Here is a 22,554-nt window from a genome sequence, read left to right as displayed (position 1 = left end):
TAAAAGAAGATAAGCTCATGTGCGCCCAAAACCAACACTAAAAAATACATGATTAAGGTTACAAAGTCAGGCACTGAATGTGTAGGAAATCCCTGTATTAAAGACACCTGAGCGGCTTACGTCCGGCAGAGTGGCGTGCATTCATTAGGGCGCAGTCTTAATTCTATGGTCACAAGATATTTCTTCCGCAGGGGCTCTGCCTCAGGGAGTGTGTGGGATGGATGGAGCTCGGTTAAAAGCAGCTCAGTGTCCAGTATGTGGCCATCACCCCACTATTTGGTCTGCAACCGCAGTGCCTCTTTCACTGTGCATCATGCAAATCCTGCTTGGATGATGAAATTGTTCCTCCTGGACTATCCTAAACCGCTAAGTCTGCTCTCACCTCTTGCTTTCCCTTCCTTCCCTCTGTCCCTTCCACCTCCATGCTGCTCGGTGGGTGGCAGGGGGGAGTAGCAGGACCCCTCCCAGCAATAACCCTTTTGGGGAAGGCTGGCTTTGCCCTGGGACCCCGGAGCAGGAGGGAATACACTCTGCAGCTCCAGGAGGGCTGATGCAAGTGCAGCCCACATGCTTCACGCTGCCAGCATTTGATTTTTCCATCTGTTTTTTGTTTTGGTTCAGTCAAAGGCAGAGAGGAGAGGTGGATTTTGGTGTGAACCTCCTGTCTGTCTGCATGTGGTGTGCAGGACAAAGGCGGCTTAGCATGGAAAGCCCCAGAAGCACCCAGGAGTGGGCTGGGGGACTTAGCAGACATCGTTTCTTCTGAAGCTGCGGGAGAAGCGTACATTTAGGAGAAGCAGCCTTGCAGCCTGCTGTATGTATTCACCATCTGAGAGCCCAGCCAGCCAGAGCCTGGAGGGGACAGATGGAGGAATTAAGGACATCTCAGCTGGGCAGTAGGACCAAGGGATGCTTGCAGGAGAGCTGGCTCCCATACCTGAACCACTTTGGAGACAAGGCTGGGAGTTATAATAGCTTTTCTTAGCAAGAGAGCCCTCCACCGGAATAATGTGTTGTGGACATAAAAGGAGATCTGGAGAGGGAATATTTTCACCCTGGAAGCTGCTAAGGAACTTGCATTTAGCTGCTAGCAATCTGTTTCAAACTGGGTTTCTGTCCCAGGAAAGAGAAAGCAGAGCAATCTCGCTGCTCTGACCAGCTGTAAATTCTTTCCTGGCTTTGCTGGGGAAAAACAATGGGCTCTCAGTGAAAACCTCCCAGAAATCCAGGACATGGGTATTTTATATGTCAGCCCTTTACCACTTTGGAGAGAACAGCTAAGGAGACTAGTCAAGTAGATCCTCTGACTTTTATTTACTGACAAGTCAGTGGAGTGTCTGGTGAAGGACGAAGATGCTGCCTCCCTCCCTGAGCCGGGCAGGTCACGGTGACTCACGCGTGACCGCGGGAGAGAGGCCGAGAAACCGTTCCTGAGAGAAGAGATTTGAGAGGCATATGTGTAGCAGAGCACAAAACGCAAAAGCCATGTTGAAACTTTGCATTTAGATGCCTGCAGCAGCAAACTGGGGAGCTTTCCACGAGGACCGATAGATTTCCCGCCTCACAGCATTTGCTTAAAAAGTATTCATAAATATACCCGCCACTACTAACCGTCCTTTTCTGCTGGGAATTGCCATTAGCAGCTAAATTCAGCGTTTTACATATAACAAGCACTGAGACTTAATTCAGTGCAATGCTTTCTTCAACATCCTTGTAGAAGAGACAACTCCAAGCTGGATTCCAGCTAAGAGTTGCAGCAAGGTGTTGGGAAGTGGGGACTGTAACGCTGCTCAACGTATGATCACAGCACCTGGGAGGTGCATGTGGTACGGTCAAGACGAGATGCCACGAAGGATGGAGCGTACTCCTCGAAGATGGACCTGTCAGACCTGTGAGGTGCTGCAAAGAAAGCAGCCTCCATCGAGCGTGCACACACGGCACTCACTCAGAGGCCAAAAATGGACAGGTTTTCCTGGGTGCTGCAAGAAGCACATCCCTGACGCTAATTATCCCATGGCATTGCAAATCCCTGCTGCAGCACAGGGGGCTGCGTGAGATGTTCAGCCTTTTGGTTGGGGAGGGAGATTTATGTTCCCTCGGCCGCTTTCTCAAAAGTACCTGGATTTTCCCAGCGGAGGTTGTACCCGTGCCGAAATGAGCCTGGAGAGAAGGTCCCCGTGGAGTTCCTGTTTTGGAAGTGAGATGCAGTCTCATGCTCTGGTCTGCAGAGGAGTTTCCAAACACAGGGAATTAGGATGGGATTTCAGTGGAAGCGGATTATCCCGTTTCTCTCTTCTCTGAGCACATTTCTTCCTCCAAAGCAGCACATGACAGGCAGGGCAGCAGCCGAGGTGGCTGGTGGGGCAGCTCCCGTGCGTGCTGGAAGGGACTAAGCCCAGAGCTCCGGAGGGTTCCCTGTGTTCCTGGTGCAGCTGGAGTGGGAGTGGGGATGGCAGGAGCGGGATGGAGGGGGAGCAGACGGCGGGCACGGAGCTGCGGTGCTGAACGGGCGGTACAAAGCGCTGTCAGAACAGCAGGGGCTCGCGCTGGCGACGGCTGCAAATGGAGATGGAAAGGGCTGGAGAGGAAAGGATGCGACACAGCTGGTCCCCTTCGGCTTTGATCTCCAAAGCAGAAGGGTGTTGGCCACAGAGCAGGAGCGGGGAAGAAGGGGGGTGACTCATAAAAATATTGGTGTTTCCATGAAGATGCAGTTACCTGAGGACAGCAAGGAGGAGGGAACTTCCCTGCAAATGTGGGGGGAGCTGGAAGAAAAAGTCCCACTTGTGTAGAAATTGCCAGCCTGCTTAGGAACACAAAGCTGTTTGCTTTGGAGCCAGCGGGTTGGTTATTTGCTATGAGTTGCTGGTTATGTGCAGAGCAGAAGGTGGTTTGTGTGCTTGTTGCTTCAGGGCAAAAAAAAAAGACGGGAAAAAAAAAAGGAAGAGCTGATTTTCTTGGAGGCCTGTGTGGTGGAGATGTCTTTGGAAGAGAAAAGAGAGATCTCCTTCCTGCTGCTGAGTGAGGGAGCGGGTCGAGGGGGATAATCCAACCCCAGGTAGCTGAGGAGAAGTCAAGCACACCCCAGGATCTTCGTTTAGAGGCTCTGGCCACAGGAGGGCTGAGGTTTCGCCTTCCTGACCACCATGGGGTTTGTGCTGGGAAGAGAATTGTGGTTTACTCACAGGCATGTAGATTTGCTCTGAGTACCCGTTGCTTCCCCTTGCAAGCTGTGAGAAGTGCCTTGTCCTGCACAGGAGGACACGAGAAGGATGGATGGACACGGCTGATGCCTGCCCTGCGCCAAAGCAAGCTCAAAGTTTCTCTCGCTGCTCCCTCCATCAGCCCTTGGGGGATTCCAGCTCACAGAAGCCTTATATGCAGCGTAGGACCAGCTCTAATTTTTATCCTGGAGGCAAAAATCACTGGAAATAATGCTTCATCACTCTGAAGGTCCTGACACCACCCTTAACCACCACATCACGAACCTCCTGTCGCAATTGTGATCTGCGTATGTGTCAAATCTTGCCGCGCAGATAAAAGCTGCTCCGCAGGCACCTTTTGTACTAAAATACGGAGCCTTTAAAATGTGAAAGAAACAACAAAATGTAGGACGCCACACAAAGCTGACCCACTGGGGACTGGGGGGAAAAAAAACCGCAAGAAGGAGGGCTTGACACACAAAAATTGTTTTGTTAACAAAGCATCATTGTTCCACTCTGAATCGGTTTGACTGGAGTGGTAGAAACACCCCATCTGGAGACAGATGGAGAGTTTTCTGGCTAAAGAGACGGTGGGAGGAGGGACGGCTGACAACCCAGCAGATAGCATTGTCTGCTGCTACCTTGGCAATGGAGAGGAGAAAGGGCGGGTGGCAGATTAGGCGTCCCCTTTGCAACCCACCCGTCGCGCCGGCTCCTTCTGCGCCCTGGGCCCCGCGCCCGGAGGGAGGTGTGCGCCCAGGTTGGCAGCTCGTACCCCGGGATAATCCTCCCTCTCTTCTTGCGGGGCTGGATGGGTGCTCCTGGGGACCGGCAAGGTGTCTGGGGAGGCTACGAGCAAGCACGTTCCCCCTTCAAGGTGCTTTTGGTGCATGCCACGCTGGCAGAGCCCAGCGTGGTGAGATGGTACCGTACAGCTTGTGTGCTGTTCCAGGGCTTTGTGTGATGTGGTTTTAGCAGCACTGGGGGGTCCACAGTGGAAACGGCTTTCCAAAGCGAGCACAGAAGGCTTGCTCCTGCTCTCGCATCGGTTTTGCCACTAACTTCCAGGAGAGCAGGATTTGGGCTGCTGGGAGGATGCTGAGTGGAAACCAGCATGGTCAGAGCTGCAGGGAGTAAAACTGATGACAGCAGGAAGAGTTAATGCAACGCCGAAACGTCCAGGGACGGGAGGTGCTCGGGTGACCCGGCAGGTCTGCAGGACGCCTGAGGACCAGCACTTTGAATTGCCCTGGCCACCTTGCTGAGGTTGGGAATGAGTGAGGGAAAATCTATGCTTGAACGCCTGGGGCCTCTTAGCTACAGCACATGCTAAACGTGAGATGGTTTATGGCAGCAGGCTCCGCTGGCACGGTATCTGCTCTGCTTGCCGAGAACTCACCAACAGCCCCTGCTCCCTCTGCTGCCTTCCATGCCTGATGGGAAACTCTGGGGTGGGTTTTGCTCCTGCCAGAGCTTTGAGGGATCATATCCTGCCCACCCTATCTGAATTCCTGATTACTTGCTAATTGCTTGACACACTCTACTTGCAATGCAAGAGACAGGCTCACGTCATCCTCTGTGGTTTGCCAGGGGAGAGTGTGAACCTCTTTTTGACTTGCCTTGAAATAGATGAAATAGATGAAATAGAATAGAGCTCGATATGATTAATGTGAAAACTTCAGCTTGGTTTCCTGCCTTGGCATCTGGGCCTCAGTCATCTTAGCATCACCGTGCCTTGTTTTTTGAGGGTTTGGAGCTCACGTGGGGGCATCTGAGAGCCGATGGTGCGGGCTGCGGTGGCCTGGGTGCTCCTCTGCAAGGTCTATCCATAATCCCCAGCTGCTGGAGACATTTTGGGTTTGTGCAGCAGTCACGGAAGGATTCAGGTGGTTGCCTCGAGGCACTGCTGAGATAATACCTCAAGGGCTCCTATTCAAACCCACTGGGGCCTTTACATTTGCATGGTGGAAATCTATTCAGATTCACCATGGCTTTTCACTGAGCCAAGATGAGCAGGCCAGCTCGCCCCACTTGGCTGCGGGCAGGCGGTGGCCCATGCAGAGGAGATCAGGGGACCGGCACGGCTTAGATACAGCCCTGCAAAAAAAATGAAAGTAATAAAGTAAAAGGTGGTTTTGGTTTTTGAGCCTTGGGGCTGCAGATGCAGCAGCACAGCGGTGGCAAGGGGTGTCCTGCTGATGCCCTGGTGTCCCCAGACCCATCCAGTGTGTGCCCGTGAGCTTTTGAAGGTGGATGTAATATTGGCTTCCCTGCCTGGCTCACCAGGTTTACCTCCTGCATCACCTGCTCTGGGCCGGATCCTGCCTGGTCCGAGCAGTGCTGAGCTGGCCCAGAGGGATGCGGCATGGGGAGGAGCGTGAGCGTGACGGGAAGGTCTGCGTCACATCGTGCTGTTCAGTGCACGAGGTCCCAGAGTGTTTGCATCCATCACGGCACCGCAGGTGACTTTGGTATGAAGCGTGGCCTCGGGGAGGAGAAGCGAAGGGGGTCACTGAATGCGACTGAACACGCAGGATGGAGTAAAACAGCTTGGATCTATTTACCTGAGCAAGGTGTCGTGGTTGTCCCAGAGGGAAGGGACCTGGACTTTGGAAAAGCAGGATGCTTGGACAGCAGGCCCCTGCTTTTGCAGCCATTTGCCTGCCCTGGGCTGCTGGGAACACCGTCCCCGCAGCCTCCCCCCGAAAAAGCATCATTTTGCTGTCTCTGATTTCAGGCCTGCTGTGGGCAGGGAGCGCACCAGATGCACCGCGCTGGCAGGAGAGAGGAGGTGAGACAGGGCAGGCAGGTTCGGTTCATGCCGGCTGCTGTCACGGTGCAGCGCCCTTGACGTGGCTTTCGATGCCAGGAGGCCAGCCGGGGTGCAGACCCCGCTGCCGGGCGCTGGCTGCCCTGGAAGGAGGAGATGGGGCCCGGATTGCTGGTGATGCAGCAAAGCATCCACGAGCGAGGACTCTGACACATGCACGGCGGCAGGTCAGGGTGCTGTTTGCTTTGCCCTACCACTTGGAAAGCAAAGTACTTCCCTGGGGACCCCTGTGCCATCCACCCCACCTCCCGCACCGCTCCATCCCCGCCGTCCCCATCCCGGGAGTCCTGGCATCTTGATGGGTGGTGCTGGGCACATGGCGTGAAATCTTTCACTTTGCTTTACCCTGTGCAGAAAGGGGACAAAAATCAGCATGCAAGCTCTCCCGGGGAGCAGGGGGGAAGAATTCACCTGGCTGAGAGGGGAGGGAGTCGCTCGGTAAGAGGTGCTGGAATAAGCGCAGAGCGGATTAATCTGCAATGACTTCGTTGTCGCTAATCACCGGTGTAAAAGCACCCAGGGAGGTCGGGTGCTTTCGGGTGGCTTTGCGCAGAGGCAGCACCGCCTGCACAGGCAGCAGCAGCCGGGTCGCTCCTCTCTCTGCCTCCCAAACGCCTCCTGCGCCGGGCTCTGTGAATCAGCATTTCTGCAGTCGAAACGAGACAGCGGGGAAAGGCGGGAGGCTGTCGGGGCACGGGGAGCCTGGCAGGGAGGAGGATGGGGGGACCTTGTTAAAAAAGGGGCAGCCTGTGAGTTGGGGGTGGTCTCATGCCGCGGATCTGCAATCTGCTCCCTCTAGGTTTTTGCTCATTACCGCCGTACACCCCTCGTGCGCGGCGGCGAGGTAAACAAGCGCGGTGAGCAATGCCTCCCCTTCTCGCTCGTCCTCTCCCCGCCATCGGCGACGGGGGAATGTGACAAGCTGGCACCGGGAGAAGGTATGAAAGCGATGTGATCCGCTGCGGCTCCTGAGCCGAGAACCTGGGGAGATCCAGTTACAGCAACGGGGTTAGAACAAAAGAGATTTGCCTCCGGGATCAATTCCTCTCCATTTTCCGGGCTGTGCACGTGCGTGTGCGTGCACGCGCGTAACAGCCTCCGTCTCTGGTCGTTAGCACTGCTGGCTCTGCAGCACGAGCAGCCCAGGGCCCGGCCAAGCACCAGCCAGGCTCTTCTCCAAAGGGCTCCAACGCTCCGAAATGCTTCTTTTTCCCAAAACAGGGAGAGCAGGGTGATCCCCCGGGACAGGTCTAGAAATAGCAAGGCCAGACCAGGCTTTGCAATGCTTGAAAACCAGGAGCAAAGCTGGGCAGCTGGCAGTTGCCGGAGCTCCAGCCTTTCCTCTGCCAAGGGCCGACCCGATGTGGGGCCGAGCTCCGGGTCTGGGGCTGAGAGTCCTCGTGGTCCCCACAGATCGCTCCCTGCTCCCCAGGCATTTTGAGGTGACGCCTCCTCCCCTCCATCACAAGGCTGGCCAGCAAGCAAAAACCGAACCCCTAAAAAGCCTTTTCTGCGACAAAACAGCTGTGCCAACACCGTGTTAACCGAGATGCCTTTAACCCGCAGCCATGGCGAAGCTGGGGGCACAGCGAGCGTTTCACACATGCCGCAGGACCGGCTCGAGGAATTAGCGAGGCCCCGCACCCTGGGATGCTTGTCGCTCGTTTCGGGGGGGATTGGGCTTATTTGGGGTTGGGTTTTTTTTGGCATATTGCCTTCTCCCAAATGCCGCTGGGGATGAGCCGTGGAGAGCACAGATGTGCATCCCAAGCATACCGCAACGAGGTTCCTGATTTAAGGACTGTGATTAACCTCTTTCCGACAGTTGCTAACCAGGTGCAGAATTGTAACGGGAAGAGGAGAAAGCTCAGTGAAAACAGCCAGTTTTCTTCCGTCACCTGGAAATGCACATGGATGCCATTTTCTGCCTGGAAATCAGGCAGGATTTAGGATTTATAAAGGGTGCAGGGACACCCCATTTGTATCAGCAGTGCCCTGTAGCTGCTTTCCAGAGCCTGTCTCCTCCTTTCTGGCTTGGGCTCCTGCAAACAAGACATGGATGCAGCATGAATCCAGCGCAAGGCATTCCGGTGCGCGGGATGACGGGCTGCGGAGCGTGCCCCACTCAGGGCTGTGTATGCAGGGGTGTTAACGAGAAATGAGGCAGAAAATCACCCTGGATTTCCTGCCCTTCATCTTGTGAGTCTGAGCTGGAAGAGCACCATCCCTTGTGCAAAAAAAGCTATGGCATCTTCCAGGTGTTCCTGCATGGGGTACGTGTGGGAGCCATGACCTGCATGCATGGCTGTGCACGTGGATTTGCCTGGTCCAGGTTTCCGTGGGACCTTGCTCTTTGGAAAGCCGGGCATTGGGAGGAGAAAAGTGGTTTTCCGTGGTTAGGCATGAAAAGGGGAAGCCATTGCGGCTTGTGTTTTACAGTCAAGGGTTAAACCAGGGGCTGCCAAACTTGCTCATTTTCAGGAGACCTGGCATCTCTGGGACTCAGGGCTCCTCTGCCCAGGACTGTCACTGGTCTCCCAGGTCTGGTTTTCATGTGTGACACTCACAAGTGCTGTATCTCACCCCAAATACCACTCTGGCGTCATGGTCAGTTTTAGATCGACTTCAAAGTTGTCCACTGGCCAGCCAAGTGCTGCGGTGTGCGTGCGTGCATGGGCTTCTGCACCTTGTTTTTCGGAGGGCCGGACTCTTACTCCTGTTCCAGCCGCTGGCTGGCTGGTTTTGGGACCCCCCCCCCGTTGTACCTCCTCCCCTTCCATCTCCCCATCTCTTAACTGCAGCCAAATCCCTGTATTTTCCCCCAAAGAGGAGGCTGCAGGCTGTGTTTCACACTGGGGCATCCCCAGGCAGAGAGCGGTGGTCGTTGTGCTCCAAACGCTTTGCAGAGTCGAGAGCTGTCTCGTCCCTTGGGGGAAAGGCAGGGAGAGAGTGGGATGGGGGACCAGGAAAGAGGGGAAGCCCCAAAGAGGGCGAGTGGATGGTCTTGGGAAATCTGAAGAGACAGAAAAATTTATTAAAAACAATTAAAAGCTGCTACAACCAAGGATTTAAACTGAAACCAAAGCCTTAGGGCGGGAGGAAATGAAGTGGCTTACGATTGTTATTTTATTGCTTAATTTTTTTAAAAAATATGATATGCTAAATGCAAATAAGCGTTCTTACGGAGCAGGAGAGGGAGGGGATGGAAGACATGCCGGGAAAAGTGAGTGGGATCTAGGTTTTGCATCGTTCGCTGAATTACTGGCAGGTCCTTTGTAACATCTGTTAAAAATAAAACAAACATTCATTTCCATTTCTCGCTGCCTGAGATGGCTTCTGCAAAAAAATTTCAACCTGTCCAGGAATTTGTCTTGAAAGTTGCCCTCCCTCTCCTCACGCCTCCTCTTCTCCAGGGGAGATTTCCTTCCTGGACTTCCCAGGGGCTCCATTAGCCCCACATTAAAGCCTTTTTACTTTGCTCTAAAACTCTCCATCGAAGTAAAAGGAATTCTAATAAACCGCTGGGAAGACTCTGCTATTCACTCTTTCCATGGAAACACGGCACTGCCTCGGAGCAGAGCTCCTCTCGACGGAGCCTGGGTCACGGCAGGAGGAGACCAAGGAGGGATGGAGAGATGGTTTCCATTATAAGAGACCTTTTGAGAGAAATAATCGCTGCTCTCCCACCAAGGAAAGCCTTCGAGACGATGGGGGCCTTGGCACGCCGCGGGAGCGGGGCTGGCCTCGGAGGGGGTGGTGGCGTGAAGTGGTGATATGCCGGGCTCTGAGAAACTCATTAAAACATCTGATTAGCAGAAACGAAGGCGCCTAGGACCGGTTCCTCTCTCTCGATGGGAGGAACGAGTCCAGGAGGGTAGATGGACGCGGTGCTGCGGGCAGAGGCTACACGGTGGGCTTGGGGCTGGGGACGTGGGGTGCAGCGAGGGGACGGGGTCGCGGGAGGACATCGGTGGCTCCTCGCCCAGGGCCACGCTGCACTGGCCAAACATCGCACCAGGCAAATACATTTTTCAAGGCCAAAAAAAAGCCTGTTTGCTCTGCGAGGGGGTTTCTGGCTGTTTGCTGGGTCCCAGGCGGGAGCCGGTCTGAGGAGGTCAGTGCAATGGCCCCCCTACCTAAAGTGACTGCGATGTAATTAATTTCGAGCCTCCTCGCAGGCACAATCGTCCCGAGCGTTGCTGCTCCGACACCACGCTGCAAGATGAAGGATTTATTTTTTTTTAAGCACGAGGAAGCTCGTTAGAAATAGCCCAAAGGGCAAAGTTAGGAAATGAAAATCCATCGGATCTGCTCGGAGCTGGTGCACGGAGCTTGATGCGAGTTGGGGCAGGGCTGCCTGCTCCCTGCCTGTAAGGAGCCACAAACACAGGGTGTGCAGCACTGGGTGAGAGGTGTCACCCGGACCAGGGGACGAGAGCAATCCGTTGGGATCATCGGGAGTGGGGCTGGGGAAAATCAGCCAGAAAGAGGGATGAGAGGAAGAGGAATGAGAAAGAGCTGGCTCAGAGCATCCCACATAGGCACTGGGGAGGTCCCAGGGACCCCGGGCCAGCGGAAGGAGAGGCTGTTGGCGAAAAGCTCATTTTTCTCAGCACTGAGGAGGATGCCTTATCTTTGTAGGTCGCAGTGGCGAGACACTAAGGAAGCCGGAGCGCCTTTGTTTTAGCAGCTCCAGAAATGACATTGCAATGAGTCATTATTTTTTAGCCCCCTCCCCGGGGCAGGAGGTGGGGGGGGTTACTTCCAGGGAAGCCTCCGACTTTGATCAGCAAGGTGAGCCCTGCTCTCGTGGCAGGGAAGATGGGAACAGGCTTTTTGATGCCGGTTGTGCTGGGTTTGCAGTAGCTCAGGGTGAGATCTGCTCCGCAGAGGCAGCTGGTGAATGCAAGGGACACGGGGCCGTATCCACACCCATGGTGGGGGGCTGTGTGCCATGCACAGGAATGCTCTGGAGACGGATTTTGTCAAGAGGGTGGAAACTTTCCCATCCGCGCAACCGCGCAGCAGCATCTTCTGTGAGCTCAGAGGCTTTAACGAGTAAAGTTAGTTGCTGCGATAGGCGATGGTCTCCCACCCAGCCAGCAGCTGGGCTGAGACAGACACGGCCATGTCACGCAAATGGAGATGACGTGGGTTCCGGCACCTCAGAAGTGCTGAGAAGTCATGAAATCAGCCTTTGTGAACCCGTAAATCAGAGTCACAGAACTATGAAGCTGCCTGAAAAATCACAGCGTTTAAAAAACAAAGCGTTTGGTGGTGATTTAATTTGCATATGAGGCTCTCGGGGCTAGTGGTTTCAACCTTTCTCCTTGCCGCAGCAAGGTCAGGGTTTAAGGAGAGCAGGGCTGAGGTTCTCCTGAAATCACAGGACTCCTGGAGTTGGGGATTTCAAACATACCAGAGCCAGGAAACAACCCGGATGGACCAAATTGCTGAATTTATGGGATTGTAGTGTAAAAATAACAAATCCTTTAGTATTCTCTCAGTCCCAGCGGAGAAGCTGGGGGTGATGCCCATTGGGTATGTCCCACCTTGGCTTTACTAGGGCGGCAGTCACAGCCCGTGGTGCCAAATGGTGGAGGAGCTCTTCCCTGTGAAGGGCAGGGGGGATCGGTGGTTATGGGGGATAAACACTGAGTCCTGGGGGAGCCATGAGGTCCCGGCTCGGTTTACCGTCCTGCGGAGAGGCACGTGTGAAGTCAGAGGTGGCTGGGAGCGTGCTGTGGTGTATTAGCTATAAACAGCCAGGATGGGGCTGGGACGGGGCTGGGGGTGGGGATGAGGATGAGGAGAAAGGGGATGGGGGAGATGAGAGCAAGCGGTCTGCTCTGGCAATGCTGGGTCCCCTTACAAGGTTTGGTCTGTTTTGCAGGTTGATGCCTGCTATCTCGAGTAATTAATAGGGAAAAGAGAGGGCCTGGTTATCCATCCTTCAAGAGCAAGGGGTTGAATTGAAAGGCAGCACCTTGGAAGTGGATCAAATAGCTCTCCAGCCCCCCGCGTACGGCTCGGAAACTTGCTGCCGTGCTGCGTTATCAAGGTGAACAGCTTTAGTTCAATTAAAGAGAGGCTCAGAGCGGAGTCGTGGGAGGAGGCAGGGCTGGGCATTTGCACCCTTCAGGCAGGAGCCGGTGCGCACGGAGCTGCACGGCAGCGACCCCGGCCAGCCCATGCGGGCACCACTGGCGGCAGGATGCGGGCATCCCAGTGTGCCAGGGCCACCAAAGCCCTCCCTCCTCGCCTCTGCGCTGGATTTTATTTACTCCTTGGAAAAAGCAGTGTGTGGGGAAGGATTGCTCTTTGTTACCGTCTCCCTTTCCCCCCCTTCCTAAAATAAACCCCCCAAAAGCAATCGCTTCCAGCGATGAGCTACCGTCAGCTCACTGTGCACCTAAATCCCCGCAGATGCACGACGCTGGGAGCCCACGCGCCTGTATTTTTCCTGCCGGTCCCTGCCTGGGCTGCAGCTGGCTACGGCGCGCAGAAAGCTGCAGGTGTGATTTGTTCATTTGCCTCCAACCCCCCGCGCTGCCTCCCTCTTGCTTTCCTTCCCCACTGCCGCCCGAGCCCACCTAGCTCATCCCACCCAGCTCATCGCGGCGACGAGACCCGCATCCCCACGCCGACTCCAGCATCTCCCCGGTGCAGCGCTGGTGGAGGGCTGGGATCGCTGGGGCTGGCGTGTGTGTGTGTCTGTGTGTGCGTGGAGGGGAGGGGGGGTTAATCTGATCCTACGAGGCTGGAAGAGGAAAAAAATCAAAACTATAAAGAAGGCAGCAGCCTCCTCCTTTTCCCTCTCCCCCGCTCCAGAGGATTAAGCCTACAAAAAAAAAAAAAAAAAAAAAAAATGTCTGCAGCTTTCTGTTGACCCTGCATGATGGCATTTTTGCGCTCTGTGTGCTGCCTCTGCTGATTGCTATTCCTGGCACAAACACACACACACGCGCGCACACACACACACGCAGCCCCAGCACGGCTCACACGGGCACGGCGAGCCCACTCCGGAAAAAAAAAAAAAAAAAAATCCCCCCCCCCCCAAAAAAAATAAAAATACCCCAACCCCAAAATAACCCCAACCATCCCCAAACCAAACCGGTGCCGCTGCCCCTCGGCGTCCCTGGCCACCCTGGTCTCTTCAGGGAGAGCCGCCAGCACCCGCTGCCGCTCGCCCTCTCCTCCACCCCACTTCTCACCTCGTCCCCAGCTCCACCGAGCACTTTCTGCCGGAGCCGCCCGCAGCCAGAGCCCTCCACCACTCCTACCGCTGGCATTACATTTTCAGGCTGGATGCTATAGGGCCGTTTCTAATTACCTTATATCCCCTAGTGGTCTATGAATAATGGTTAGTGAAGGAGCTCAGAAGGGCTGCTGAGAAGGGAAGCAAAAAAAAAAAAAAAAAAAAAAGGGAGAATTGTGCTATTTCTCACATTTTTTTTTCTAAGGATCTAATCTGGCTACTGTGCTCTGGAAGAGGAGGAGAGCGAGCCAGCAGGAGAGAGAGGAGAGAGCGAGGACCATCGCAGGTATTGTTGCAAGCTACATCTTTGTGCTTTTTTTTTTTTTTCCTTTTTTTCTGTCTTTTTTTTTACTGAAGCCGCAGCAGAATTGGAAGGGGGGGGGTGCAGACGGAGCTTTTTCCGGATTTATTTTTCTCCTGTGCAACTCGTGTGCCGCTGCAATTGAATGGATGCACGGCGCCGGCATCGCGGAGTTTGGGGCGGGGGGGGTGTACGTACGTGTGTGTCTGTGTCCGTGTGTCCTATTTGCAGCAGCGGCGGAGGAGGGGGGGGGTTGTTTTGCTTTTCTGGAAGTAATAAAGAAATTTGCAACCGGTCCAAAAATCCTCCTGACTTGCCGATTGATGGGTGTCTGAACAAAGATACAGCTGAGACTTGGAATATTTGTGTGTGTAAGGGATGGATTCATTTTGCTTGTCCTGACTCCTACTTTTCCAAAGTTAAAATAATAACGGGCACGGGGCTGTGAAAGGCTCTGCAGAGGGAAATCTTCCAGGGGAGGCTTATTTAATTTAGGAGTTATCGATGTGCGTGGTTTAATACTTATAAAAGTTGCGGCGGTGCCGCGGTCGGGCGCCTGGCTATCCTTGCCGTTGTCTGCACGTGAGAACGCTGACTTGATGGATTTTCTTTCTTTTATTCGGTGGCTGGCGGGGCAGGAAAAAATGGATCTAGCAGATAACCCAAGGAATTGCAGGGTTTGCACATCTGGTTGTGCCTTTGGAAAGCCCCTCGGTGGGACTTTCACCTCCCGCTCCCTTTCTCCCACAGCAAATTTTGCCCCAAAATCCTCCGTTGACATTAATAAACAAACAAACCAGGGAATAACCGAGGAGCCTGGTGAGGGGGCTCGGAGCCTGCTGCCGGGGGGGGGCCTGTGCTTTTGTTTTAAATAACGAAACGGCGATGATTGAAAACATATGAATAGGATGCAATGCAGAGCGGGTGTGTTACGGGGGGGGGGGAAGAGCTGGAAAACTGCTTATACGACAGAAGCGGAGCTTGAATGAGTGTGGTGAGATGAAAGGCGAGGGGTCCGTCCCTCGCCCGGCTGCGGGGCTGCGGGGGGGGGGGGGCGATTCCCAAAGGCAGAGGAATGATCTTGGGGTGGGGAAACTGGCTGGGGAAAAAAACCCAAAACCCTGGAGTGAAGTATGCGATTATATCCCATCCAACTTTGCCGGCCGTGGCGTTAATGGAGCTAATTGTATTCGAAAATAATAAAATCGGAGGAAAATACGCCTGTGCGTGGAGTGGGGAGATGTGCGGGGGTCCCGAAACCCCATCGGCCCCCCAAAAGCGCCGCCGAGGTGGGTGATACCGAGGCGGTATCTAAACGTGGCCGGATTGTGTTTATTTGGGCGGAAATAAAGATCGAGCAACTGCCCCGGGGAGGGCTGTGATCCCCCAGGGAAGGGCTCCGAAACCGCGCTGGTGCTGCCCTTCGCTGCCTGCCCTTCGCTGCCTGCCCTGCCTGGCCTTGCTTTTGTGTTTGTTTGCTACCAAGGGAGGGGGGAGAAGGGAGCTGGGGGGGGGACGCGAAGGCGGGGAGAAGCCGTGAGGGCGGAGAGCCGATTTAAATTGGACTTAATGGATTCCCAGGGCAGCTCTTTTAGATGAAAGTCAAAATAAGAGCCAAAGTGAATCTCAGCAGACCTGTCTGTTGCATTAGAGATGCAGCCTTCCTCTCCCTCCCTCCCTTTATTCTTTAAAAGAGAGGGGGAAAAAAGTGTTATCCGTACAGAAGACGGCGTGGAGTTTCTCGTTCCTATAATGAGAGCTCTAATTGAAGAACTTGCAGCCTCTTGGGAGAGTCTTTACTGATCGCTGCTTTTGTTATTCATGCCGCGCTCTGTTTTCTTGGGTTTTTGCGGGGGGCTGGCGCAAGTCTGTCTGCGCTGGGGTCAGGGTGCGATGTTGTGTGTCCCCCCAAACTGGCTCCGTGGGTTGCCGGCAGGTAAGACCCCCTGGTCCCCTCTGGGGGGGGGGCCATGCCGGGTTCCCCCAGGTAGGCTGGGTGGCTGCTGCTGGCTGTGTCGTGCTTGAGGAGGAGATGGGTGGCCGAACCCCCCCAGGAGCCGGTGGGATGAGATGCTGCAGTCTGGCTGCGGGTGCCTCTCGTCCTCGCAGGACCCCCTGGGCTGTGGGACGGATCCTGCCCGGCGTGGCACTCGGGGATGGCTCGTGGTGAGGGTGCATGGCAGGGCTTGAGCCTCCTGCCTGGGCTTGCTGCAATAGTGGGGAACCCCACGTGGCTGTGGGGTGCCGTGGGGTGCTGTGGGGTGCCGCAAGCCTGCTTGGTGCAGAGGGCACAACGCAGCCCTGCCGTCATGGCTCTCGTGGCCCACAGGGGTCTGGGGTGGCTCTCTGCAGCTGGAGCGTCACCTGAAAGGGACAGGCGTCGTGCCAAAGCCACATGGATCCTCTGCCCACCCAGGCTGCGGAGTGGGACACGGCCACCAAGCCGGCAGGACCTGTGCCGGGCAGGAGAGGTGAGGTTTCCCCCTCTTCTGCATTTTCCGTTGCCCAGCAATTTGGGATGGGGATGGGCAGGGGGACCCCACAGGGATCTCGTCACCCCCACTCCCCCTCCCAGGCCCCCTTGGGTGGCCGGTGTCTCTGTGACCATGGGGAGGTGGTGGCTGTCCCCAAGCCCCACGTCCCCATGTGGTCCCACGGCGATGCTGCGTGTGGCAGCGGGCTGGTTTGGTGCAGCTGAAAGCTCCTGGAGGGCAGGTCCTTATTGCCCGCATGTCCCTTTCCCAGCCCTGGACACCTTTCGCAGCTACGCTTGAGCTCTACATGGATGAAAGCAAGAGCCACGAGCCCTGGGGATGCTCTCGGTGGCGTTTGGTGGCTTTGGGGCTGAATCTGGCTGGGGAAGAGATTGTGTGAGCAGGACAGAGCTCCACCAGCCCATCGGCTTAGTGCAGAGGCAAAGCAGTTAACCTGGACATCTGATCTCCCCGAGAATTGTGTATTGACCCTGACAGCAATGCATCAGGAGCAACAGACTCTCCATCATCGATCCCTCTCCTCCCATCACCAGGTGTCGACACCGACGGTCGTGGAGCCGGCTTTAATTTCAGGCCTCTGGCTCCAGCGCGTAACACTTAGCTGTGGTCCCAAGATGCCGCCAGGCTTTGCAAACACCACCGCGGGCAGGTTGCCATCCCCATTTTGTGGCAGCGATGGCACTTGCTGGGGGTGGCTGGCTGAGCTGGGGATGGGGCTCATGGAGGACCCAGGAGCCCTGGCTCCCAGGGCCATCAGGCAGGGTGGTCTCCCGAGGTAGCATCGCAGCCTTTGCGGGAGGACCCAGGGGGGCACCCGGAGCTCCTGTTTTGCCGGTCTTCGCTAGGAAAACCCTCTGGTCTGGTCCCCCCGTGCCGTCGGTGCCGAGCAGCAGAGGATGTACCCGGGCTGGGGAGTCCCGGTCCTTCTGCAGCCTTTGCCGGGTGACCTCCTTTGGCCAGGATGCCTCTTGCCCTCCCTGCCTCCGAAATGGCCACGGCCAAATCCGATGGGGATGTGGTCACATGTCTGTGCCACCCCACGGAGACCTGGTGGGGAGGGTGGTGTTTTTCTTGGGTGCCTTGATTTTGGGCAGGACGAAGCCGCTGGCGGGGGCCGGCTGGCACGCCGCCTCTCCTCCTTCCCAGCATCTTGAGATTTCCGAGATGCATGCAGCCAAGCTGAGACTGAAAAAGCTGCTTGTGGTTCAAGAGCATCTCCTCGACAGAGGAGAGAGGAAGGCTTTTCATTCCTCCCTTTCTTTTGGAGCTAGCCGAGCTCCCTTTGCTGGTGCAGGGGCTCTTCCCGCTCTCCCCTGCAAGGGAACGTTAAAAGCCAGGGGCAGCGGGTATCTTGACACCCCGTCAATCTGAGCCTTTTACAGCAGCAGTCTCTGAAGGCTGGCACTCTGCTGCACAGAAGAAAACAAGTGAGAAGAGGGGGGGAGGCGAGAGCAAGCCTTTGCAGCCGGCAATCGATAATTGTAGTGTCAGTCACTGCCTAGGAAGTTCCCGCATCCCCACTGTCGCTGGCAAGGGGGGGAGTAGGGGAGGGCGAGAGCTCGGCTGTGCCCCGCGCAGCATCGGGCACGGGGCAGGGAGCGATTGCGGAGGGCGAGAGCCCGGCCCTGAGCTGGAGCCTCCCGCTGCATTACTCACCACTTGATGTAGCTTGAACCTTTCAACTCCCTCCCCTTGGGGATGGAGCGGGCTGGGCAGAAGGTGTCGACGGAAAACGCTCTGCTTTCTTAGGTTTGAGGGGGGGGGGGTTTCCCCATTCCTTCTTTTTTTTTCCTTCCTCACCCTGCTCTGTGTGCATTTTGGGCTCTCATGTTCTCCAAAAAATATAAAAGAAATACCCCCAAACCCCAACCCAGCTCCCCCTCGTGTGTGTCTCCGTCTTAGCAAAAGCCGAGGCAAAAGATCAAGGAATTCTCCCTTTTGTGCAGCTTTCAAGACCAAAGATGCGCCGGTGAAAAGGGGAGGCTCAGAGTACCAGGCACACACAAGTGTTAAAGGAGAGGCTTCCCTTTTGTCTCCAAGGCAATCAGCCGGCGAAGGGATCCACAAATTAATTAAAAATTGCTCTGTCTTGATTGAGTTATTCCTGCTCGCATCCCACCTGCCTATCAAAAGACTGGGAATGGCAGGAGGAAATTCCTGTTTCTTTCCCAAACAGCTCAGACACATACTACAGGCCGTCTCGCTCGCCTTTTATCCCAGGCAGCAAAGGAAATAAAAAAAGGAAGGGCTGGCGCGGTATCCAAAGAGATCTCTCCCGGAGGATGCGTCCCTCTCCTGCGCTAACAAATGCTGCGGTATTTGGACGATTTGGAAGAAAAATGAACAGATTTACATGCCACGCATGGGCCAAATTGTGGTTGTAACTCCATGAAGTTGATGGAGATCCATCGGAGATTAATTTGGCCCAAGGTCTGGCGCTTGCTCCGCGGGGAATAGCCTGGATCTCTGCCTTGGTTGAAACAAGAGGTATTCAAATGGGTTTGTTGTGGCTGCACTATGCCCAAGTGGTAGAGCCGAGCAAAAATCCCAACTGGTTGTATCCCTTGTGCCAAAGCACCATAAATACGCCTCGATCTGTCAAGTCGTGCATGATCTCTACCGCATTTACCACCGAGAACATTTTAAAGGGGTAGATTTATATGTAGGGGCTGTACAGAAGTCTCCCAGTTTGCTTTGCTAAGAGGCTTGAACTCCGTCCCAGCGTCCTGATGCGGGCAATCCTTTCTCCCCTCCCAATTATGGGATTTCCACCCAAACTGAGCCTGTGCCAGGACCGAGCTCAGCCCTAGCCCAAGCGAGCCCAGCTCCCCGTCGCTGGCTCGGCTCATGCCCATGCAGGGCTCGGGCTCCACGCTGGTTTGGGAGAGCATCGTCAGTCAGTGCCTTTGAGCTGGATTCAGGGGGTTGGTTTGCTGCTTTGCAGTCAGACCTTGCTTCCTCTGCTTTATTGTCATCTCCGCTCTTAGTCACCGCTCAATGCCTCACCAGGGGACACCGCTCCTGCTGCATTTATGGCAGCCACTAAAATTGGCGCTCAGTGCTTGTGCTCCAACGGGGAGGAACGCTGAGCATCAGGGAGGCTCTGCCCAGCTCCGTTATGGTCCTCGACATCGCGTGGGGCGTGCAGAGGAGCTGCGGGGCAGGTCGGTCACCGGATGGGTCCCCTGTGCCGGGGACAGACCTCTGGCTCCGCTGGGTCCCATCCGGCTTGTGCCGGGAGGGGATACAGGAGCGGTGCTGGAAAGGAGCGGCGCTGGCCACGTTCTCAGGTGGAGATGGCCAGCACGTAAATGAAAATTAGATGCTCGATAAAGTGAGAAAGACTAATTAAAAACATTCACGGCTGCTGGCTCACAGAGGCGTGGGCACTCACTGATCCAGGGAGGCACGGCTGTCCCCCCCCAAACGCCGCGTCCTTCAGCTTGGCTGTCGCTGGGTAAACCCCCCGCACCGCCTCGTCCTGTAATAGCGTGTCCTTCACCATGCCTGTCGCTATATGATCTATAGAACAAGGCTGGCCTGTTCATACCACCGCCTTTCACCAGGCCGGCAACTGGATTCTCCGGAGCAGACTCTAGTCCTATCATAGCATGTCCTTCACCGTGACTGCTGCTGCGCGAGAGGCGCGGCGGCACGGGGCTCTAATACCTTGTAATTCACTGTGACTGCTGTGGCAGGACCTGCACCATGCTGCGCTGCGGCAGCCCTTCAGACCCTTTGGCTTTTGCATCTGCTCTCTAGCTTCGGAGCAAGGGCCGGGTGGGAGGGGATATGTGGGGGGGGGACCTTGGAGGTGCCTTGGGCTCGGACCCCGCTCCCCAGCTCCCAGTGGGCACGGGGAGGGTGCTGAGCATCCCTGGGGCACGGTCCCATTCTGCCTCCTGGGTGGTTTGCAGGGTGAGGTCCCTGTGGGGAGGGGGTGCTGGGGGCCAGACCCTGCCTGGGCAGGGGATAAATCCCCATCTGAGTGTGCCAGGGTGAGAAATGGCCCTTAGATGCAAGAAAAGCATCCTTCCTCTGGGTGGTTCTTGGGCAGCATAATAAATGTCAAAAGCCCAGCGCACACAAAGGAGAAGGAGACATTTGGCTACTGAGCGCGTTTGTTCCAGGAGCTGATTTATTTTGAAGACTTAAAGGGTTCTCCAATGCTTCCCTCTTCGCTGGTTAACCCTGTTCCTTTGCCAGTTAAACAGAAATGCAGCCATCGTCAATAAAGCCCTTCTGGAGGCTCTGCAGTGGACATTTGGCGTACTGTTCTCTTCCCCACGGAGGTGCCGTGCTGGACATCGCTCCCTCTTCCACCGATCTGGTTTAGCTCCTCCGTCGGCAGAAGGTGGCTGTACCCGTGAGCTTTTGGTGCCATGAGAAAGTGAGGGTCCCCACGAGGGGCAAGGCTTTCCTGGCCAGGCGATGGAGATGCCCAGTGCTCACCGCTTCCCCGCCATGCACAGAGGAGCCGGGAGCTGTGGTGCCATGGTTGTGCATGGCACAGGGTGCGGGCGACTGCGGCTCGGCCAGGAACCAGATTCGGGGCTGTTGCTTTGTGTTGCTGGGTTTTCTTTGCAGGGGAGGCGATGCAAAGCCATGCCGGGAGGTTGGAGCCTGCAGGAAGAGCGAGGATGAAGGAGAATATCCTCGGAGGGCTCCCAGGCTGGGAGAAGGGCACGTTTGGTGGTGAGATGGATGAGGGAGCAGATTTTCGGAGCCAGTGATTCCCTGCAGCATGATGCTCACTAGCAAGCGCCGGTGTGTGGCGTTGCCGGCAGAGCCAGCAGCCTGCCAATGGAAGTCCTGTTTTTCTGAAAGACGGGGGTTGGCATCGCCTGTTTTGCTCCTGTGCAAATCGGCAGCGATGCCGCTGCTTCTGCTTGGACTGGGGAAGGGGAAATTTGGCCCGGTGGCTCTTCTTCCTCCTGCTTTCCCCAGCAGCCTGGGCTACATATCTGCAAACAGCTGTAAGAAGAGCAGAGATCATTAGCTGGAAGGATCAGATGAGATAGTTTCTTAAAAGGATTGTCTGATTTCTCTATTGATCAGCCTGATTTAAAAGGGGGAGTTGGGTCAGAGGGCATAAATTATCATTGAAGGAGGGGTGAAGGCCTCAAAGGCTGTGCTGCACTTAGCTGCAGTGCTGAGGAATGTGTCTCTTGGTAGGGACGTGCATAGCTGAGCGCCGTGGCTGCCGGCCAAGTTGGGTCTCCTCTACGCTGAACTGGGAACTGAGTCAAGGGAAGTGCATTTAAACTTGGTTAAAGAGCCTGTCTTCGCCAAACTGGTTTCTGCAGCCCCCGCCAGTATTGCAGGGGTGGGTGTTTGGGGTCATAGGGGGAAGGGGTGCAGCATGTGGCCCTGCGTGAAGTTTGGGGTGCAGCGATGGGTCGGGGGAGCTCTGTGGTGCCGCTGTCTGCGAGCGAGCGAGCTCCCCGGGGAGAGGATGCTCTTGCCCTGCAGAGACCTGCGACCTCTCCCTGGCTTTCCCCAGGCTCCCTGTGTGGTCTCCAGTGAGATGTTGAACCACGGGAGGTTTCTGCCTCCCTGGCTATAAAATGAAGCTAATCTGCAACCTGAGGTTGCTGCTTTCCCTGTTCTTGTGATCGCTGCCTGGGGCTCCCGCATCTCCTGCCGACGGAGTCATGGGACTTGCAGCCTTTACTGCGACCCCCCTGGCCCTCTGGCTTATGGGAAGAGGAACGGGAAAACATCCAGACAAAATAAGATGCCGTCCCCATTAATTACAGAGGGTCCGGTTTGGGGGGAACACATCACATCGCCCACACCAGCTTGTTCTGCAGCAGCGTGCATCCTTGCAGCACCCATGGAGCTCCCTGGACAGCCAGGGCTGTAGGAGCATAATTACTATTCACGCAAGGTACAGCTCCTGTAACACACGGTGGCACAAGCCAATTACCGCAGCATCGCTGGGCAGCAGCGTACTTGCATCTTTCGGGGTGCAGGGAGCACCCATTTCCCCAGCGGGTCTCGCTATTGCCCCCTTCTTGCTCCTGGAGCTCCATCTCAGCCCCCACTGCCTGAACGTAGCATCTCCCCGAGCCGAGCTCGGCACAAGCCGGTCGGTCCTTCTTGCTGGTTTGGTGCCCAGTGGAGGTTTTGGCTGAAGCAGGAGGGGCTCAAGCCTGGGACGTTGTGAGCGGGTGGGAACCGCAGCCCTGCAAGGTGCATGAAACCCAAGGGCAGCCCTCTGCATCATGCTCCTCCTTTCTTCATCTTCACCCTCATCCTCATGATGGCGGAGCCTTCTGTGCCCAGGTCAGCGTCCGTCTCTGCCTTCTCCTGGGGTTTGCATCTCACACCTCTGGCTGCGCTGGCCCGGGACGGACCGTGGGGATCTGTGACAGGGTCGTGCCACCCCAACGGGGCTTGAGCTGGAGCTGGGACAGGCTGGCTGATGAGGAGAAGCTGCAGGAGCAGTTGTGGGATACCACAGG

At 55.7% G+C, this 22,554-nt stretch overlaps 1 protein-coding gene across 1 annotated transcript in view; it reads left to right on the top strand.

The window, feature by feature from the left end:
- The window catches only part of RAI1 (retinoic acid induced 1), a 76,221-nt gene that overhangs the window by 22,408 nt on the left and 31,259 nt on the right, over positions 1–22,554 (top strand). Inside the window, 1 exon segment of the mRNA XM_052772731.1 lies at positions 13,497–13,577. The gene's annotated coding sequence lies outside the window, so the exon portion shown is untranslated.

Source organism: Harpia harpyja, chromosome 21 (assembly GCF_026419915.1).
Source record: "Harpia harpyja isolate bHarHar1 chromosome 21, bHarHar1 primary haplotype, whole genome shotgun sequence".
NCBI classification, from domain to species: Eukaryota; Metazoa; Chordata; class Aves; order Accipitriformes; family Accipitridae; genus Harpia; species Harpia harpyja.
Note: the sequence above shows the minus strand (reverse complement) of the source record. Positions and strands in the feature narration are given on the sequence as shown.